At 46.3% G+C, this 22,728-nt stretch overlaps 1 pseudogene; it reads left to right on the top strand.

The window, feature by feature from the left end:
• The first annotated feature begins 4,431 nt into the window (after positions 1 to 4,431).
• Positions 4,432 to 22,728, top strand: part of LOC132481940 (nuclear RNA export factor 2-like) — a 39,532-nt pseudogene continuing 21,235 nt past the window's right edge.

Below are 22,728 nucleotides of genomic sequence, written 5' to 3'. Positions count from 1 at the left end.
TGGCTTATTTCATTTAGCATAATGTTCTCAAGGTTCATCCATGCTGTAGCATATGACAGAATTTCCTTCCTTTAAAAGGCTGCATAATATTCCATTGTGTGTGTGTGTGTGTGTGTGTGTGTATATATATATATATGTGTATATATATATATATGTGTATATATATATATATATATATATATATATATACCACAATTTGTTCATCCTTTTATCCATCGATGGACATTTTAATTGTTTCTACTTCTTAGCTGTTGTGAATAGTGCTGCTATGAACATAGATGTGCAAGTATCTCCTCAAGATTCTACTTTCAGTTCTTTTGGATATATACCAAGAAGTGGGATTGTTGGGTCATATGGGCGTTCTAGTTTTCATTTTCTCTGGAATCCCCATACACACTCATAAAGAATGAATGGGTCAAAGAAGAAGTCACAAAGGAAATTAGAAACTACTTTGAGACAAATTAAAAGGAAAGTCCATCATACCAAAACTTAAGGGATGCAGCAAAGGTGTGTTAAGAAGGAAGTTTATAGCTTTAAATGTGTACATTGATAAGACAAAAGATCGCAAATCAACAACCTAATTTTACACCTCAAGAAATTAGAAACAGAAGAAGAAACTAAAGCCAAAGCTAGCAGAAGGAAGGAGATATATAAGAGCAGAGATAAATGAAATAGAGAAAAAAACCAACAACAATAGAAGAAAAGTAAATGAAACTAAGAGTTGGGTTTTTGTTAAAGCTACACAAAATTAAGAAACCCTAAGTTAGACTCACTAAGAAACAGAAAATAGAGGACACTCAAATAATTAAAATCAGAAATGAAAGAGGGACATTACAACTGATACTACAGAAATTAAAAGGATTATTAGCGAATACTGTGAATAATTGTATGCCAACAAATTGGAAAACCTAGAAGAAATGGATATAGTCCCCCAAACAGACAATCTAGCAAGACTGAATCATAAAGAATTACATAATATGAACAGATCGATTAATGAGTAAGGAGATTTAATCAGCTAACAAATATCTCCCAGCAAAGTAAATCCCAGGACCACATGGTTTCACTGGATTATTCTATCAAATACTTGACAAGGCGATGTCTGAGACTGCTTGTGTCTGAATCACCTTGCTGAGGGAGGTCTCTAGCCCTGTTCAGGCACCTGATGCAGTTGGTCAGCCAGGGGACTGCAGTAGCTGTCAGCTAGCTCCTTTTACCCTTTCCCCTCGTCAACGTTATTTCGGAAGGAATGTGGGTTCTTGCAAATGACTCTGACTCTTCCTATACACCGTATGTAGACCACATGCCCTTACTGCTCCCTTTAAAATGTGAACTTTTCCCTTTCATTGCTGGATTTCCCTGAAAACGAGTTGGTTGCCCGGCATTCTCCAAAGGTCAACAATAAGGTTCCTCTTTGTTGTTGTTATTGTTGATGAGGGTCATTATGAACTCCTGGCTTTTGAGCACGTTGGTGGGCTTCAAACCATTGTGATGTGGTGTTGAGCAGAGGACTGAAATGATGTGACTTGCACTCTGCTGCTGGGCTGAAAACAGACAGGTAAGGGAGCCAGGATGAAAGCAGAGGGGCCAGCTGGACAGCAGTCCAGTCCAGGAGGTAGATGTTGGTGTCTTGGCCAGGGTGGTGGTAATGGAGGTGGTGAGAAGTGGCTGGCTTCTGGACATACTTTGAGAGAGGGGCCGAGAGAATTTCCTGACCAGTTGGATGTGGAGTGTGGGAGAAAGAGAGCACACCATGCCCCCTCCGAGTTTTGGGGACTGAGCAAGTGACATTTGTGGGTCAAGTGCCCCATCTGTGTTTACTTTCACTTCCAGTGCCACACAAGGAAAGTCCCAAGGTTGTGAGTAGCAGGATTGCCCTGACAGCAGGCCACATACGGGGAAAGCAACAGCTCCCCAGAGGAGTTCATCTGAGGCCTGGTCGTAATCACTCTATCGTGGAGTGATCAGCAGTGGACGGATCTTTACTCATATGTGTGCCCTGAGACAACATGGAATAGTTAATGTACAAAAGGCACAGCACACAAACCTAGAGAACCTTAAGCATTACAACCCAAAGGAAGCTGGTTTCTAACAGTGTAATTACCATAATCCTCCCTCCCCACAAGCCACTAGTATGATTATCTCCTGATTCACTGTTTCAGTGGAATGTGTTAAAAATAAAATACCCTTAGTGAATCCACCTATGGGGAAGAGAATTGACACGACCTTATTTCTGCAGGGGCCGAAAAACTTCCAAATCTTTTTCCATGGTGAATTAGACATGTTGGAGGGGAGAATTTGTGGGCGGAGGGGTGAACAGCAACACAACTTCTGGGAGTGAATACAAGGTGAAGTGTACCCAGGACACATTCTAAGCGTGCCTGTAGCTTCAGTATGCAGTACAGTAGATGTCAGAGTAAAGAAAATGAACAAGAGCCAAAGCCTTACGGAATGATGAAAGGATCAGGACACCCGGGAGACATAAAGATCCTAAATGCGAACTCACCAAACAACAGAGCCTCAAAGTACACGAAGCAGAAGCTGGTGGAGCTGAAAGGAGAAAGAACCAGATCTTTAATTATAGTGGGGGCCTTTGACACCCACCTCCCTCTTAGCAAGTGACAGAATTGCTAGAGAGAAAATCAGCAAGGATATAGAAGACCTGAATAACACAGTAAACTAAGGAGATCTACATGACATAAATAGAACAGTCCGCCCACCAACAGCAGAGTACAGGTTTTTCCCCGGGGGTCTCTGTAACATTCACCAAGTTAGACCATCTCCTTGACCATCAGACAATTGTCAGTAAATTCAAACATAATTGAGGGACTTCCCTGGTGGTGCAGTGGTTAAGAATCCGCCTGCCAGTGCAGGGGACACTGGTTCGAGCCCTGGTGAGGAAGACCCCACATGCCGCCGAGCAGCTAAGCCCATGCGCCTCAACTACTGAGCCTGTGCTCTAGAGCCCTCGAGACACAACTACTGAGCCCACGTGCCACAATTACTGAAGCCCGCGCGCCCAGAGCTCAAGAGAAGCCATTGCAATGAGATGTCCATGCACCACAACGAAGAGTAGCCCCCGCTAGCCGCAATTAGAGAAAGCCCGTGTGCAGCAACAAAATCCCAATGCAGCCATAAATAAAGAAAGAAAATTATTTAAAAAAATAAGAAGCCTTGAGATCTCCCAGAGTGTGCTCCCTGGCCATGATGGAATTAAATTAGAAACCAGTAATACAAAGCAAATAGACGGATCCCTAAACACTTGGAAATGGTGGTTGACACATCATTCCAGGTTATCATTCACACCCTTGTTATAGAAGAGCTGAAGTGAGGAAGAGTTGCCTGCTGAGCTGAAAGGCATTTCAGGCTGGCCCAAGAGAGAGATCACTCTGGCTCTTTCAAACAGCCTATTGTTCAGGGCAAGGCTGGAGGAAGGGAGACAGTTCAGGAGGTTGTTACCTCTGTGCCACCTGAGATTAAAGCTCCTAGTGCACTGGCAAAGTAAGTCCAGCCAGCTTGCTGGTTGTTAGTGGAATCGGTTTGGTGGCTCATTGGATTTGTCAAGCACAAGAGAGGTATTGGTGTGGTTGCTGGAAAGTCCTGAGAGAAGGCAAGATTCGGGTGCCTTCCTGGTATATATATGACTGCTGTCCAGTCTAACCCATGGACGCATACACCGCGGTTCTTTATCAGTCCAGCTCCACTGTTTTAAAAGTTTCACCGCAGTTGTCCTCTCCTCCCTCCTCCTTCTCCTCCCTCTTTCTCCTCCTTGTCCTCCTCTTCCTCATCCTGCTCCTCCTCGATTCTTCCCCTGATAGTGTCATCTGTCGGATAAGGCTGTCCTCTCTGGACAGGCAGAAGAGTGTCCTTTCTGAGGTTTGTGGGATTGGTCCCTTAGGCCAGGTTGGCACTTTGCCTGCCCTACCATGCTGTTAGCCTAAGACATGGTATGTGGTAAGTGGACCACAGATGTGTCTGCAAACTTGTATTTTTGTTCCTCTTTTCAGAATACAGTGATGGTGGTAGACCACCTCAAGGAAGAAAGAAAGGTTGGAGTTCTTTCCCCGGTAATTCTGGCGAGAGGAGCCCTCATTACGAACACGATGGGTGTGAGCCTCAGCCCTCACACCTCCAGGAGGATGCTGGAAACGTGGTGAAGAGGGATGTCCCGGAAGACCCCGAAGTAAGACAGTAAGTGGTCAGGCAGCAGGGTTTGTACACAGCAGCCCCTGGGACTATGCACCTCTCTTAGTCTCCGTGGACTTGTTTTTCTTCTCTCACTGCAAAACAGAAGCTTGCTCGAAGTGAAATAATGGTTGAGCAAAGCTAAGTGTAGTGCTGGTGTCAAAGAGACGAGGGTGTACAGAAGACTTCCTTAGCACTTATGGCCCCTCACCCTCCTTCTCTCCACATCCCCCCTGCAGCTCTCCCGGTACCATCCGAGACAACATGAGGAGAGTGAGATGGCACAGTGAAGGCCACAGGGATAAGAGTGTGTGGAGAAAGAGAACACCTGTGGAGAGAGAAATGGGGGAGAACACACATGATGGAACCCCAGGGAGCTGGTTCAGGGTCACAGTGAGTATCCTGAAAAATGTATGGAATGTGCAGGAGAGAAAAGCCAGGGGGAGTTGTGTTGGGCTCATGTAGACATGCTGGTTTATTTCACTGGGGACAGTTTGTAATCTGTCCCTTTTATTACCAAGAGTTAACAGTCTTGTTCATCTAAGGTCAGATTCAGAGAAGCAATGTTAAGGGAACAGGCTGACTGTGAGGAGAACAGAGGAGCCTGTCTCAAAGCAAAGATGGAAACTACTGCCAAGGATATGGAGCAACTCCACATTGGAGGTCTCAGTTTGGCAAGCTGAGTGTGCGAGATGGAGGTTCAAGCCTCTGGAGACCTTGTCTGAGGGGCAAGCAATGTCTGCACTGGGTAGGATCTCCTGGAAATTTATAAAAGGAAGATCATCTCTGTCACCTTCATTATGAGGAAGAGAGTTTGACTGGAGAGAAAGGGTATTTAGGAAATCCATATTACGCACACCCATAAGAAATCGGACCAGTGATCCCTTCTTTAGAAGCCCTTTCAAGCTCAGTAGAAGGCCAGAAAAGAACAGGAAAAGGTTCGTCCTGCAGCCTAAATTCCCTGCTGTCTGTCCTCTCTCCCATCCCTTCTTTTCATCCTTAGATTCCTTGTGGGATGAAGTATGACAAGACATGGCTAATGAACTCAATCCAGAGCCATTGCAGTGTCCCCTTCACTCCAGTGGACGTAAGAGAGGATGCGGAAGACAGACGCGTGGGCACAGGGAAGGGGGAGAGAGGGAGACCTGGTTCAGCAGGGTCTGCTGGCTTCTGATACTATTGCCGTTGCATTCAATCCCTGTAGTTCCACTTTTTGCAAAGTGGGGCTCAGTTCTTTGTCCAGGAAGCTAGCACTGCCTGTGCATTGATGGATGTCAGCTACAAGATTTGTGACGAGGAGAGACGAAAGGTGTGTGTCGAGGGCGTTACGTGTACCTCATCCTGAGGAAGGAGGACAGGCCAGGGGCTGGTTGTCTTCTTTGGAACTAGAGTTCCTGGTGCTTAGCCCACGTCTTCTTCCTGCAGATACCTGTCTTTGTTGGCCCCTCCCCTGTTCCCTACTCTGTGCGGGATAAGTTGCAGCCAGAAGAAATGGAGCAGCTAAAGGTAATGCAGATTCAAGACGTGTTGTGTGCCAACGCTCAGACCCACCTCTCCTTCCTCCAGTCCCCCGTCCCCCTCACCCCTGATTTCCCTGCCATCACCACAGCCTCAGAGCAGCTGTCTCCATCTCTCACTCTGCAGCTGACATTGAGCAAACGATATAATATCTTCAAGCAAGCTCTTGACCTCCAGAGGCTCCGCTTTGACCCAGGTATGGCTGACAGCAGTAATTCTAGGGCAGGCGAGGGAAGAGGGGTCTTCCTGGAGGGTGACTTACGGATGGTAACGTGGGGAGGGGCTGGTGCTGGCCCCAGACCCCACTCAGCCATCTGATTCCCTCCCCTCTCCTTCCTGAAGACTTGGTAGGCCGTGATATTGATATAATTCTGAACCGAAGAAGCTGCATGGCTGCCACCCTGCATGTCATCGAAAAGAATTTCCCTGAGGTGAGGCTGTAGGCCCAGTGCTGGTATTAGGGTAGGGGGTGCAAGAGCTGGGGTGCAGGGCAGATTTGTCTCCAAGGTCCTCGATAGTAACCTTCACTCTACCTCTTCTTGCCCCAAAGCTGTTGTCCTTGAACTTGAGCAGCAACAAGCTGTACCAGCTGGATGGCCTGTCTGACATTATACAGGTGGCCCCTATGGTCAAAACCATGAACCTGTCTGAAAATGAGGTGAGAAGAGGGAGCCAGGTCAAACTTGGGTTGAGAGCAGAGGGGGCCTGTTAGTGGCCATCAGAGTGATGACAGGAGGCAGGTGAAGGGACCTGTGGGGGAGGGAGGGGTCTGGGGGTGCAGGGATTTGGATGTCCCCTTTCATGGGATTCCATTTCCCACTTTCACCCCATATTTCTCAGCTGAAGTCTGTGTGGGAGTTGAGCAAGATGCAAGGGCTGAAGCTTGAAGAGCTGTGGCTGCAAGGGAACCCATTGTGTAGCACCTTCGCAGGCCAGTCCACCTATGTAAGGTCAGTGTGAACACCCTGTCACCCTTCTTGGTGACCTTCACCCATGGGAGCCTAGACTATCTGTGACAGTGCCCCTATGCCGCAGGTGGCCGCCCTGGTCTTCTGGGAGGATCACAGGCCCCACCTTCTGCTCTCTCTGTGCCTATCACCAGTGAGGAGTTTCCTTCCCCTGACCTGCTCACCTCTGCAGGCGCTCTGGGGTCTGTTTCCAGCTCTCTGCGCCCAGCTATATTGCACCAAGGCCTCCCAAGAGTGTGCCCCAGGAAGCAGGGCTTCTCCTCCTCACCAGGACCAGGAGCGACCAGCCTTGATCCAGATGCTGGCGCCCTGGACTGAGAAGGGTCCTCCAGTCCCGGGCTTCTTGCTGAGCGAAGCCTTCCTTCTTTGTGCTGAGCTGGGGTGTGCCTCCCCCGTTCTGAGAGGGGCCCTCTTCCCCTGCCTCCAAAGCGGTCCACCCTCCTCTCCCAGGTTGACATGGGGGCTTTCCTGCGCCATGCTGAGGGCTGAGGCCGTGGGTGGCTGCTGTCATGACATCCATTCTGCTGGCCCAGTGCCAGGAATTGGACCCTCCTTGGGGTCCAGCTTGGGAAAAAGCAGGGCTCTTTGAGTCAGGGGGCCAGACGTGGGTCCCCGCCAGTGATCAGAGGGCTTCCTGAGGCAGGAGTGGATGGCACAGGGCAGAGGTGGTAGAGGAGACAGAAGGACAGGCCTCTCAGGGGCACTTGCCATCCCTCCCTGTGCATGTCACAGCATCCCGCCTGGTCCTTCACAGGAGCCCTGGGCAGCCTGAGACAGGTATGATTCCTCAGATAAAGGACCAACTCAGACAGGTGCAGGGATCATCGGGAGAGAAGACGGTGGTCATCAGAGGGGGCCAGGGATCCTCAGCCCCATGCTGAGCTTGGACCTGACCCTTTTCTCCTTCTTGGGAAGATCTGCCCCCATGGCTGCTCTGTTTCCCATGCCCAAGTCTGGCTGAGCTCACACAGGTGACAAAGTTTCAACCAGCATACAATGAGCCCCCAGTTCAACATGTGCATATTTTCCATTCCTAGCTGGTGTGTCTGGGCGATTCTGGGGCAGGTGAAGAGCCGCAATGGGTGTGCCGTTTCCCCTTTCTTCTCTCTTCTTCCCTGACCCCCACCACGGGAGAGCTTCTTTCCCTTCCCTTTGTTTTCTCTCTCTCCCTTGTCTCTGGGCCCCTATGTCTCTCTCATCTCTCCCCTCCTACCTTCACTCCCTTTCTGTCCTCATCCCCTCCATCTCCCTCCCTGCCTCCTGAGCCCCACCTCACTCACCTCCCTAGCCCAGCATCCTGGGCCATCCCGGGGGGGTGTCCGGGTCTTGCCAGAGTGCTGGACTCCCGGTGAGGTGGCAGGGCCCCGGGCTCCCACTCCATGCCCTCTTCTCCCCACAGCCTTCAGTGGGGCCCTGGAGGAAGGAAGGGAGGAGAAGCAAGCCCTGCAGCATGGGTTTGAAATGCTGGTCCCTGTGGCACTGGAGAAGGGAGTCCGAGTAGTCTGGGTGGGAGCTACCAAGGCGAAGCAGAGGGAGGGAGGGAAGGAATATTAAGTGAAGGTACTGAGAGAGATGAGGAGACAGTGCCTTTCAGACAGTAAGATGACAGATACTCAGTGCTCAACAGGCAAGTGGACCGAAAACCCTTAAAATCAGAAGCAGAGCTGGGCAAGGGGTGCTGCTGGATTGGCCAGAACACACTGATCTCTCTTTGTGGTATTATTGTGTTAACTGAAAGGAAGCATTGCACCCTTGAACTATCAACCACCTCTTCTCTATTTTTGGTTTTGGACAGGGCCATCAGAGAATGTTTCCCGAAGTTGTTACGCCTGGTAAGTGCCTACGTAAATCATTGTCTCTTACGAATGTTGGTGGCCTCTGCACCTGCCCTCAAGCCGTTTGGGTCTTGCCTAGATCGCATATTAGCATCAGAACCTTAACCGTTTTGGGGGACATGGACTCCTGAAAATGACATGGATATACTTGCTGGAAAAATACCCATAAATACACACACACACACACACAAGTTGAATATAACACTAGAGACTTCCAGGACCTCATGATGAAGACATCCACTGTAAGCTTTCCCATGGAATATCCAGGGCCCTTTCGCACCTGACCTCTGACCCTCACCCTCCTGGGCCCATCCTTTTCCCGGATCATCCAGGGCCACTCCCCTGGTCTCCACTCCTGACTTCCTCTTCCCTTCTCCAGGATGGCCAGTAGTTACAGTCGCCAGTTACCCTTGACGTTGACACTCCCTACATAGTAAAGCCCTGCAAGGTGAGGAAGTGGATCAAACAACATTTGGGGTGTTGCAGGGAGGCTTTATCTACTGCATAGTCTCAAGTGCCATTTGATTCCAGCACATCTTCCTTGGATCTGATGAGCTGAAGAGCCTAGTCCTGCAATTCCTACAGCAGTAAGTACCTCTGACAAGCGGAGCAAGGGGTGGAGGGCTAGGAGAGGTGCGGCCACCTAAGCACAGGTCTGCTCAGGGGAGTTTTCAAGTCTCATTTGAGGTCCAGACCACAGAGATAGACTGTCTTCATTTCCCTCCCTTAGGTACTACTTGATCCATGACTATGGAGACCGACAGCGTCTCACGGGTGCTTATCACGAGGATGCCTGCTTCTCCCTGACCATTCCCTTCCACCCCGAGGACCCAGCCCCGTGAGTATCACAGCACAGGCTCTGCTCCTGGGCCGTGTGGCTCCCCAGCAGACACAGGCCAGCTCCTGCAAATACGCACCACCCACTGTTGCTCTTTGTCTCCTAGAAGCAGCTTGTGTGAGTACTTCAAGGACAGCAGGAATATGAAGAAGCTCAAGGACCCCCGTGAGTGTGCGATGGGAAGACTGGGTGGGAAAGGGCGGTGAAGGGGTCAATCATAGGGCCCAGGGCGTGGCAGCCCCTGACCTTCGCTCGCTTGCCCTCCCCTCACAGACCTGCGGGTTCAGCTGCTGAAGCACACAAAACGTGTCATTGTGCACACCCTCTGTGGGTTGCCCAAGACTCAGCATGACTTCAGCTCCTTCGTAGTGGACATTTAGTTCCAGATGGTGAGCGCCTGCTTCCTCCCTTGGGCGGGCCCAGGAAGCCACGGGTGGGTAGGAGGTGGAGGTGGTGACTGGGCACCTGGGCTCTTCCCTTTCAGGAAACGATGCTCTGCTTCTCCATCAGCGGGGTGTTCAAGGAAGGCAAGTGTGTGTAGACCCCCACCCCTGATGTCTCATTGTTGCCTCCCCCTGGCCAGGCTCACTCCCAGACCCACCCAGCTTCCTGGACCCATTCCTTTCCCTTCCCTTCCCTTCGCTCCACTCCCCCCTTCCCTCCCCACCTGCCCTCCCCCACCTCCCCTCCCCTCCCCTCCCCTCCCCTCCCCTCCCCTTCCCCACTGTGTTCTCCAGCCCTCAGTCTTCCCACTGACTATCCAGGTCTGAGCTGTGTCCATGCCTGTCTGCCCTGCATACCCTGGGCGTTGGGGACATAGGCTGTGGAGTTTGGTGGCTGTCTACCCGGATACTTACTCTGAGAACATGGGCCATGACTAAACCTCTCAGTATCCTCATTTGCACAATGCGGTAGTAGTATCCACCTCTTGGGGAGCTGCGAAGAATGCACCCGTGAACTTGTGTAGTGGTTGTCAGCGGCCATGTCACTGGGCGCAGACTGCTCCTACAGCTGCCCTCCCCATTCCAGACACCCTGGCCCCTGTGAACAACTGCTCTCTTAGCATGAGTGTCCAGTCACACCCTGACTGGGGACCGCCGTGTGAGCATGTACAGCATGTGCTACACTAAGGGGGATTGTTGTTTGTTTGCTGTTGAAGGAAGTTGTCAGGGCTGTGTGCGTGCCTTCACCCGGACTTTCATCGCTACCCGTGCCAGATACTGCAGGTGAGAGCCCTGTTGTGGGCGGGAATACCCATCCCCGCCTGGGCTCAGGGGCATGGGAATGTGGTGGTGCAGACCTTAGGTTTACTCGGTACTGTGGAAAGCCAGCAGGGAGATGCCAGGAGCAGTCTAGCCTACTGGTTAAGAAGAGCGTGGGCTCTGGAATCGGCCTATGGGTTCTCTCCTTGACACAACACTCAGTCGCTGTGTGACCTTGGTCAAGTCACATGACCTCTGTGTGACTCAGTGTCTTCTTCCGGGAATGGGGATCAGAGCGTCCAGCCCTTGGGCTGTGGTAAAGGGTAAATGCGAAATTGCCCATGGGTTGGGGATAAACCTATAAATCGAGTGAAGGTGGTAGACAGTCTCTCCAAATGTGGGCTCTGTGGGGAGGGGCAGAGGTACCAGTCAAGGAACCTGGGAGACAGACACAGGAGGGACGTGGAAGGAATCTGGTTGCTGAGTGCCACTGGGAGCAGAGTCAGTATTGGGGGTGAGGGTGTCCATCCATCAGTTGTCTGAGGGCCCATTTTTCCTTCAGTCTGTGCATCGTGAATGACGAGCTGTTTGTGAGGGATGCCAACCCCAGTGAGACCCAGAGGTGTTCTGCATCCCAGTGCCTACACCCACCTCCAGCTCCATGCACACCCTCTCCCAGCTGCAGCAGGACATCATGCAGGCATCCTCCACGCCATCTGAGATGAACCTCTAGTGGTCTCAGAAGTGAGTGCTGGGTTTGCATGGGGATAGGAGGGAGCTGGGACGAGTAGAGGAGGGATTAATGGGAACTTAAAGGTAATTTGTTTTCCTTGTTTATTTCAGTCATTTTTAATCTGAACATTTCATTCGTGGTACATATAAAGCTACCTAGTTATTTTGAGCAGCCTTGTATTATTTTTATTAATTTCATGGATGCTGCTTCTGTATTAACAGAGAGTTGGGTGTTCAGGAGTGTGCATGAGGTTCATTCCACTGTATATGTCACAGTATATGTGGAGGGGGGAAAAATCGTTAGCCCAAAACATACTACCCAGAGGTAACCGTTGAATGTTTTCATCTTCATCATATCTTCCTGTAAGTTTGCTTATGTAGGTGTTTACATATTTATTATGCACGTTTATATATTTCTATATTTATCTACAGAAAATGAGATCTCATCATGAGAGAGAGAGAGAAGGAAATAGAGAGACAGAGACAAAGAGAAAGAGGGGCTTGTGGCTGAATGGGGAAGAGGGGTCCAAAGAGGGATTATTTAATCTTCAGTGCCTTGAAGCTTGAGCAAGTTAACAGCTAATGGGAAGGAGCCATCTCAGCTCATTTTCCACTCTTAAATTTGCCCATATATTAATTTTCCTTCTTATCTTATTTCTACCACAGAGCTAATGAGACACCTCAAATGGAATAGTATAAATTTTAAGCCCGATATATATTTAGTTATTAGTGAAAGAAAGAAGGGACAATTGTATTTCAATGAAATGGTAGTACTTTTTAGGTTTTGGTCTCACAGGGAGGCAGCGGATGGTTGAAACTGTGGTGTGACGTGGCTGGATGACACGTGATCTGAGGACCCCTGCACTGCTGAATGGGAGACAGGTCTAGACTTTTCCCATAAACGTATTAACAGGCGGAGCAGTCCAGGAGCAGCAGTTGGGCAAACACCACAGCTTGCTGCCCTGGTGCCATCTCTCACTGAGCTCACCAGGTGAATCAAAGGCAAGCCTGTCTTCCCAGCATGGGGAACTGGGTTAGGGTCTGCTCAGAGGCACGATGTTGGGCAGCTCTTAGGAGCTTCTGAGTCTCCCAAGAAGCTAGAGATCCTTCTGTCTTTAAAACTTTGAACTCAAGGCGTACCAGAGAGAGATTTGCACCTTCATAAAGATATCTATGTTCTCATTAGGAGAAACAATGAGAAACACCTTTCCACAATGCCTGCCTTAGCCCCAGGTTTTCTCATTCACCCCTCAGGACAGCTCTGTGTTAAAGATGAGTCCCATTTCACACATGACAAAGCTCCTCCTCATATAGCTTCTGTCACCTATCCAGGTAAGTGGGAGTTTGGGAATGAGGTTCCATCCCTCACCCTCTCTAGAGGACAGTGGAGCAGCCTCCCTTTTAGACAATGGGCTTCTAGGGCTGGGGAAATGGTCAATTTGTTCCCCCCTGATATAACAGGCCCAAGGGGTACTCCCTCAAAACCCCTATTGAGGAATAGGATAGTACACATACATGTGCACATGCTTTCATTAACTTGGAAAAGCATTCATTGTGCTCAGTTTCATGGGGGAGATAAAGTAGAACCAAATGGAATTGACAGCATATCTCCGTGTGTGTGTGTGTTTGTGTGTGCGTATCGATGGGCTGTGTATAGGAAATGTATAAAGTCATTAGTGATAAAAGTACAATATGTCAGGTAAAAACGTGGAGATGACATACCTCTGAGAGGCAGGCACTTCCTTCTTTACCTCAGAATCCGCATTCCTTAGTGTGCAGGACAATTATTTTTTTAACATCTATATTGGAGTATAATTGCTTTACATCGTTGTGTTAGTTTCTGCTGTATAACAAGGTGAATGCGGTATATGTGTATTTTTATCCCCATATCGCCTCCCTCTTGCGTCTCCCTCCCACCCTGCCTATCCCACCCCTCTAGGTGGTCACCAAGCACCGAGCTGATCTCCCTGTGCTATGCGGCTGCTTCCCACTAGCTGTCTGTTTTACATTTGGTAGTGTATATAAGTCCATGCCATTCTCTCACTTCGTCCCAGCTTACCCTTCCCTTCCCCATGTCCTCAAGTCCATTCTCTACATCTGCGTCTTTATTCCTGTCCTGCCCCTAGGTTCTTCAGAACCGTTTTTGGTTTTTACATTCCATATACATGTGTTAGCATATGGTATTTGTTTTTCTCTTTCTGACTTACTTCACTCTGTATGAGAGACTCTAGGTCCATCCACCTCACTACAAATAACTCAATTTCATTTCTTTTTATGGCTGAGTAAATATTCCATTGTATATATGTGTCACGTCTTCTTTATCCATTCATGTGTCAGTGGCCACTTAGGTTGCTTCCATGTCCTGGCTATTGTAAATAGTGTTGCAATGAACATTGTGGTACCTGACTCTTTTTGAATTATGGTTTTCTCAGGGTATATGCCCAGTAGTGGGATTGCTGGGTCATAACCCTCTTGCACTGTTGGTGGGAATGTAAGTTGTGCAGGACAACCTTTGAGGACTGAGGAAGGTAGAGTATCTTTTGTATGAGGAAAGCCCTTCAAGGGTCAGGTGTGGAAGTTTCCACGTGGTACCTTTTCCGATACCCAGAAGCAAAGAGCAGGGAGATGGCAATGGAGAGGCAGCTCTGGTGGTCTTCGGTGTGGAGGGAGCTAATAAGGCTATATAGTCCTTCATCTGGGCAGTTCCCTGGCAGCCCCCAGGTCACCACTGTCTGCAGCTGAGAAGCAGGAGTGCTGTTGGGTAAGAAGCTTCCCTGGGTCATGAAAGGGTGGGACCAGGGCCTGGCACCCAGAGAGAGCCCAGGCCTTGTCTGCTTACTTCACCTCCATTCTCTGTCTTCACTTCCTCTATTCTCCACCCTCAGTTGGGTTCGTCCCTAACTTTGTGCTAATCACCACTCCTACCATTCACACTTGGCTGGGTGGTAGGGAAAATAATAATACTCATAAAACTGAAAGAATAAACCCACAATAGTAATAAAAGATAGCAACAAGTATAGCACACATATTAGATAAATTACTTGCTCGAGGTAAGTCAACCAGACAGTAATGGTTCCCAGTATCAAATCCTGGTCTTCTGACCAAAAACGCCCCACCCCTAACCCCTGTTTCTATATCGAGTGTACTTCTATGTTAGGACTCAGGCCGACACAGGGGAAGAGATTCAACCCAGGTCCTGTGGTCAGTGGATGGCTCTGGAACTGGACATATGTTTGATGACTTCTGTCTAGCTGAACTGTGCCTATTCTTTGCTCTTCTGTGCTAATTCTTCTTCCTTGGGCTCAATAAGAAATTGCTTCTGGGGCTACCCTGGTGGAACAGTGGTTGAGAGTCCGCCTGCCGATGCAGGGGACACGGGTTCCTGCCCCGGTCCTGGAAGATCCCACATGCCGCGGAGCGGCTGGGCCCCTGAGCCATGGCCGCTGATCCTGCGCGTCTGGAGCCTGTGCTCCGCAACGGGAGAGGCCACAACAGTGAGAGGCCCGCGTACCGGAAAAAAAAAAAAAAAAAAAGGCTCATAACCTCAGGGCCTCCCATTGGCCAAAGATAGAACAAACATTAATGACTATCATGCACTAAAACACGTCAAATATGGAGATATCTATGACAACTCTAAAAAAAAAGCCAACAAAACCAACTCAGTGCTCACCTTTGAGAGTCCTAGGGAAACACCTAATGTTTGAAAGTGGAAATATTGCCAATGAACTGTATATACACCTTGCCTTTCCTGTGCATGTTATACCTACACATAGTTGTTGAGGGAAGAATTCTTTTATAAAAGAATTTCCGCCGATACATGCAGAAGCAATTAAAGAATGTGTACATCATGCTTTTGCAACCTTTTATGAAATGTAGCTCTAGGCAACGATCATTAGAGGCTGCAAAAAAAAAAAGGGATGTGAAAAGCAGTTGGGAAATTTTATAATAGCTGCATCACAGTATCTCTGAATTTGCCTTTCCTCACTTGTAAAACGGAAACAATTCTATCCATATTAGACAATTACTGTGAGGAGCAAAAGGTCAATCGGGCAGATGATACATATAGTACTGAATAGGGATGAATAGTCTTATTTCATACCTGACTGTACTTTAAAGGAGATTCCCTTGATACAATCCAAACCACATGATTATAAGACAGTAATGTGGAAATATTAAATGGAAGGGAAATGTATAAGTTATCATTACGTATTCGCTTCACTGTCATTCCTCTGTGCTGGAATCATTTCTCAGATAATTTAGGAGAAAGGAAACCTGACTCCAGCATTTCCAGTGGGTGTGTGAAAGAAAACCATTGGTCCATTTCACATTATTTCATATCCTTTCCCATTCCACTTTTAATAATTATGTTAATTTCTTAAGAATAGCATGTGTACTCAAACGAACTTATCTATGAAACAGAAACAGACACACAGACAGAGAACACACTTGTGGTTGCCAAGGGGGAGATGGGGTGGTGAAGGGATGAATTGGGAGATTGGAATTATCCGATGTAAAGTATTATACATAGAATGGATAAACGACAAGGACCTACTGTATAGCACAGGAAACTATATTCAATATCCTCTAATAAACCATAATGGAAAAGAAAGTCCAAAGGAATATATATGTGTAACTGAATCACTTTGCTGTACAGCAGAAATTGAAACAACATTGTAAATCAACTATACTTCAATAATAATAAAAAAAGAATAACATGTACTGTAACCCAGCAAGAATGGGCTTTGCAGAAGAACACTACAGTAAATCACTGGGGTTCAGGCACATCATAGGTTCTTGGCTAAATCGTTTCCCCCATGCTGGCCATTTTTTTGGATAAAACCTCTCAGATGTAGATGCTAATGAGATACCATCTGGGAAAGCACTTTTGAGACCTTAGATGGGATGGAAGAAGCTATTATTTCTACGTAATTACTTTCCAATCTACACTTCAGATATTATCATACTCTGTGTTGAATGAATTCAATAGGCTTAAGTCCTTGCATTACTTTGTACTTGAACGGCCATTTGTGAATAGTCTTTGGATGGTTGGAACTGAAAAGTTATATATTAGGGCAGGACCTCTGACCCAGAAAATCATAGGGGCTTATCTATTGTGAATGCATGCATTTTTCTCTCTCATGCATTTTCCACAACATTCCTGGAAGGCAGAGAATAACATCTCTTTACATCATGTTGTAGCTGGAGAAACAGTAATGTACAGAGGTTACGCTACTTGGCTGGGGGTCATCCTTCTCTTAAGAGGAAAAGCAGAGACTGACACCCTGTATGTCCAAGTGCAGGCTGCATGATGCTCAGCCGCACATGACACCGTATTCAAATAAGTCTTGCTTTCCTGCTGACCTGTGTCACTTCTGAAATCTATCTTCACTTCCGATGCCAGGCTGATAGTCCTGCTTGTATTTATGCAAGTTGTACTTCATTTTCCTATTCTGTGGAGACAACTGAATGTGATTAGTTCATTAGTGTTTGAAAGTGAATTCCCAGACAACATAAGGAATACGCACAGTATAATAGAGGGACAGGTGTTATGCTGAGGATGAATAATTGAAGGAACAGGCTCCAAATGCAAGAAGGTCAAAACTTCCTGGATTCATTAATGCATATTGATAAATCAACCTGTGAAAAAGTCGTACTAAGTGAAATCCCCACCAGCAATATCAGACTTTGTAGGAGACCCCACAGGCACACCCACACTGGAAATTCTCAGTAGTTTATTGTTACACTTGAAAAACAGGAACATAGAAATTCTCTTATTGTCATCAGATTTAATTGGATAGTAAGGTTATTTAAAAGTATCCCTAGTATGCAGACTATTCTGCTAATCATCATTTGCATTAGTTATTAACGCAAAAAGTTCCAGTGACCTCTGCAACCTAACAAACCATGTGTGACGGCCTTATAAGCCAGCAAGTTCTCCTAGGGCTACTGCCTGCATGAAGGCTCTAGGCTGTGTGTGCGTGTGTGTGTGTGTGTGTGTGTGTGTGTGTGTGTGTGTCCTCTGGGGGCTCCTAAGGACAACGTGTAACCCTAGAAAGAGACTGAGAATATCTCTTTGTGATATATGTTGAGTTCAAGTTTAGAGAGGAGCTGGATCTGCTCGTTCTGGAGTCTTTAGAAATGGCACAAGAGTTGGACCACAGCAAGCTTCTGAGCAGACAATAGTCTCGTTCCCCCAGATGCAAGGCAAGCCTGTCTGTGAACTCACCTGCTCAGGTCAGGGATGGATCCCTCCAGGACATAAGGTGTGGCAGTCTGCCTAAATGTGCTTCTGAACACTGAAGTTGAGGGCTCCCATCTTGCAGCTGTCAGTTGCAGAGTCCTGAGAAGCTGCATCCTCTCAGCCATCCACCACCATGGGTTCAGTCATCTGCACGAGGAGCTCCACACTCAGGGATAAAAATCCTTAAATTCTAAGCACATCTTTGACACATCGTGCATCCACCTATTCATCTGTTCTTATGTTTAACAGACATTACGAAGAAACTCTGCACTAGCCCTTCAGTAAGTTTTAGGCTTCTCCTGAATGGAAGGAAACAAGGAAATAAAGTGTGGGAAGGCTGGTGTGGTAAATTCAGATGTTAAATCTAGAAAGAGATAGATCCTTCTCATTAAGATTTCAAGCTGCTCAAGTTTCTGATAAATGGTGATTATAGAACATCATTTAATGCTGTGGACCTCTGTCCACATCTCTGGTTACTGACCTCTTTACATATATATTCTGCAGTCTTCAACCAAAGATCTACAATGAACTCTTGATACTCAATTCACATCCCCCGACCTCCCCTCCAACTCAGTCTTCATCTCTCATCTAATGGGGACGTCCCTCCACTCCTCCACTGAAATTGATCTTGCCCAAGTCAACAACCACCTTTTTGTCACATTTATACATCATGAGTGTTGAAATGCATGGTCAAATGGAGACAGAGGTTTCCCTAGCCAGGATACAATTAAGTTGCTTGTCTACAGACAAGGATTACATTGCAAACTGATACTGTCAGTTACCTGAAATCTAGAATGGTAAAACACCTTCCATGGAGACCAAGTCAGATAATGGGGAAGTGTGTGCTATAGACAGTAGGCTTTCAAATGAAGTTGAAATTGTCCCCCACATGTCTCATACTTTTGCATCATTGAAAGGGATTTTACAAATAGGTCTACAGCAGGATAAGCATGTTTATTAGGGTCGTCTCATTAGAGACTGTCTCACCTGTCTCTCTTTTTTTTTTCTCAAGGTATTTCCAATTATGGAATGAAATCATCTGAAATTGTAATGTTGTCTCACGTGTTGAGGCGCCGTATGGCCCAGCAGTTCCACTTCTAGTTACATACTGAAGAGAAATAAAAACACGTCTACATAAAAACTCAGGGAAAAATATTCATAGTACCATTACTCATAACAGCCAAAAAGTGGAAACAACTCAAATGCCTATCAGTTGATAAATGCACAAGTAAAATTTGGTCTAGCTATACAACAAACTATTATTCAGCCATGAAATGAATGAAGCACTGATACATGTACAACATATATAATCCTTGATACCATTATGCTAAGTGAACAGAGTCAAACATAAAAGACCAAATACTATATGATTCAATTTATAGGGAATGTTCAAAATAGGCAAATCCATAGAGACAGGGGACAAATCAGTGCTTGCCTGGTACTAAATATGGGTACGGGGCTTCAGTGTTTTCAAGCATTATGGAAGTTTTGGGAACTACAGAAATGCCTAAAATTCAGTTATGGTGATGGTTGCGTGCATTTACTAAAAATCATCACCCTGTACCCTTAAAATGTGTGAACGTTATTGCCTGTAAATTTTACCCAAAGAAAGCTGTTTAAAATAAAAGAAATTAAAAATAAAAGTAAAATATGATGTTGCCCTGGTCTTCTTTTGTACCACCATACCAAGCAAATTACATGCAGGATGGACGTAGTAAAGGATGGTGATAGGAGTTGGTTATAAGGATTGCCATCCTGATAATTCCCTACCTTCCTTCGTGAACCTGGATTTAGGAAGGGAGAACGAATGAGAAGCAAGGCCATAAAGGGGCTGAACGAAACAGAAGGAAATGTGGTTGTCAGTGCGCACACACACACACATGCACCCATACACTGACACACTCACACCATATATATTCATGCATCGACCAGGCTGCGTTTTGAATCCTAGGACTCTCCCCAGAGAGTGCAGTGTGTGCTCAAAGAGGACACATTCAGCTCATGTGCAAATAGCCACATGAATCCTGAGCTGTGCCCTTCAGCACAGTTAAATGCCATCCACACAGCCTTGACAATGGGGAATATAAGGAACACTGAATTCCAAATGACACGAGGTTGTGAGACTCCACTATGTCACATCCATAGGATGGAATTCTAGTCAGGCAGCAAAAACGAGTTATAGTGACGACAAGGAGAGAGGATTTGTTGCATATCAGATAAGCAGTGATTCACATTATTTCTAAAGTGTGCAGAAACAGGAATTTTCATATAGTATTGTTAGAAATATAAAATAGAGTTTGTTCAAATAAAATAGTTTTTTCATTGTTTTGAAAGAACACTTCAGGAACTTATAAAAATGCTTACTAAGATATCTGCATGTATATGAACAAGAATGTTAAGCACACTATAGTTTGTAATAGAAAACGTGGTAAAGGAACTATATTTACATCACTAGTACTGGAAAAGTGAATTCTGGAGCATCCATATGATGCAACAACAGGTCAATATAAAAAAATAAGTGAAATTTTATTGTCAACTAACAAAATGTTATCACAGAAATTCATTTACATGGAAATATGGTCACAATAAGTGCCAAGGTGGGTTACAATGATCATAAGGGAGGGGGAAGGGTAAGCTGTGACAAAGTGAAAGAGCGGCATATATACACTACCAAACGTAAGGTAGATAGCTAGTGGGAAGCAGCCGCATAGCACAGGAAGATCAGCTCGGTGCTTTGTGACCGCATGGAGGGGTGGGATAGGGAGGGTGGGAGGGAGACGCAAAAGGGAGGGGATATGGGAACATATGTATATGTATAACTGATTAAATTTGTTATAAAGTAAAAAATAAAAAAAAAATGTTAAAAAAAAATAAAAAATAAATGACAGGGATCCAGATTTGCTTATATAGGTGTATAACCCTTTATCCAGAGGTCCTTAAAAAAACTCTTTCTGTTAAAACATAAAAAATAAAAATGGTCTTTCTGTTGAAATCACATAGAGCTTTCCATTCAGCATACAAAGAAGCTGCACTTTCTGTCTAGATACCTCAGTATCCCTGTAGCCGGAGTGTCCCCCTTTTCCACCCAGACTTCCAGAAAGCTCTCTGGATTTAGGCCTTTCCCTCCCACCTTCTGGCTCAGCGATGTTCATGCTTCAGTTCCGTCCACTGTCACGAGTTGGCACCTTCGTACCTCGATGGTCAAACTTCTCCACAAAGACTTTCATTAAAAGAGCAAAAAAATTCCATCCTCTTCCTCAAAACCCAGCCCATGAACCTATGTATAGAATGTTTCTAGTTTTGTCTGAAAAACCTGTTAGGTGTAAAAGCAGAGGGTAAAAACATATACTCCGGGTCTTGAATACGAAGATGAAATAGCAGGTGGCAGTAGCGTGTTGGCAATGGTCGGCTGTTGAAGGGCTTTGCAGGACTGGTGGGAGGTGGAAGAGAGAATGGGGCTCCAGAGCGGGGTCTTGGCGGCTGTGTCCAGTGTCATGGACAGGGTATGACAGACACGGAGTGGGAAAAGTTCTGGACAGACTCTACGGGGTGGGTGGGGCTGGAGGGTGAACACCCTACTCTCTGGGAGGGTCACCCCATCTGCAGTGTGGACACTTCAAACTACACTTAGGAGGGAAGGAGATACCTCAATGAACTCGATGTTCTTTTCGGGTCAACAGCAGATGGGACTGCTCTAGTAATACATATAAATTTCACAAACATAATTAGTGTCTTAGTAAACAAAACATCCCAAGATCTTCTTATTCTTGGCGTCATGCGCTCATTTTCTTTGTAAAAGAAAAATGGAGGTGGAAGCCACCTGCTGGCCAGATCCAGGATTGCTGCTCTGAGGCTCTGACCAGGGAGCTTGGCAAAGGAGAGTGAGGACGAAGTTTGGGCTCTGGGTTAATGGTTTTAGCCAGTGTTTTCCGGAATTGTTCACTTGCTGGTGGCAATTTCTCTGTACCTACCATTTTTCTGCCATATCTAAATCTGAGATAGGAATCAAGCTCTGGTCTGATATGAAGATAAAGATTGTGACGTGGAGTGTACAAGCCATAGGACATATAGAAACACACACACACACATACACACAGTGTCAATTCAATTGTAAAATCTACTTTGTTCTTCTATAAAATTGAATGTAATGAATGTTTATAACGTGAAGAATGTATGTGCACACATATGTGCACTATCATCTTCATCGTCAAGAGGGATTTTTGGGTGAGTACCCATGGGGCCACAATGTCAGGGGAGTGTAAGATGCTCACTTCTCAAGCCTTGGAAGCCCATTTTCTCAAAGGGAGGCTGCTCTGTGTCCTCTTCTTAGGGCAAGGGATGTAACTTCATTTGAATCCTGCCACTTATCTGAAGAGGTGCTGTCAGTTCTATGAGCCTCAGCTTTGTTGTCTGTGAAATGGGACTCAGGATCCTTTTGTCACACAGCCATCCCAAGGAGAAACTGAGAAAACCTGCCCAAAGTATATGGCATATTGTGGGACTTCAAGGGCTCTTTAAAAGTCAAGACTCAGTAGCAGGGCCTGGCTCAGCCTTAGGGCTAAGGCAGGCACTGTGGAAATGCGTTTTTCATTCTTTCTCCTAATGAGAATATACATATCTTTATGAAGGAAGCAAATCTCTCTCTGGTATGCCTTGAGTTCAAAGTTTTAAAAACAGATTTTGCCGTTCTACATGCACTCATTTGTGTGTTAGAACGCCTGTGCATAATACTCATACATATAATTCCATGCACTTTTACCAGCTATGCAGGTGTTCTAACTATCACCACAAACAAGATCAAAAACTGTTTCATCACCACACGTTTCCCTCATGTTAGCCGTTATAGCCACACCCACCTTCTTCCTGATCCCACATCCCTAAACTCTGTCAAACACTATTATAATTTCCTAAATGTCATAGAAATGGAATCCTATAGTACATTACCTGTAGGAATGGATTTCTTTCACTCAGCATAACTCTCCTGAGATCCATCCAAGTTGTAAAGTGTGTCTATCGTCTGTTCCTTTTTATTGCTGAATAGGATTCCATGGTGTGAATGTACCACACTTTGTTTAGCCATTCCCCCATTGAAAGACATCTGGGCTATTTCCACTTTTTAAGTATTGTGAGTAAAACTGTGATGAACTTCATGTAAAGGTTTTTGTGTAAACATAAATTTTCATGGCTCTGGGTAAATTGCCCAGAGTGCAAC

The sequence above is a fragment of the Mesoplodon densirostris genome, chromosome X (assembly GCF_025265405.1).
Source record: "Mesoplodon densirostris isolate mMesDen1 chromosome X, mMesDen1 primary haplotype, whole genome shotgun sequence".
Taxonomy (NCBI): domain Eukaryota; kingdom Metazoa; phylum Chordata; class Mammalia; order Artiodactyla; family Ziphiidae; genus Mesoplodon; species Mesoplodon densirostris.
Note: the sequence above shows the minus strand (reverse complement) of the source record. Positions and strands in the feature narration are given on the sequence as shown.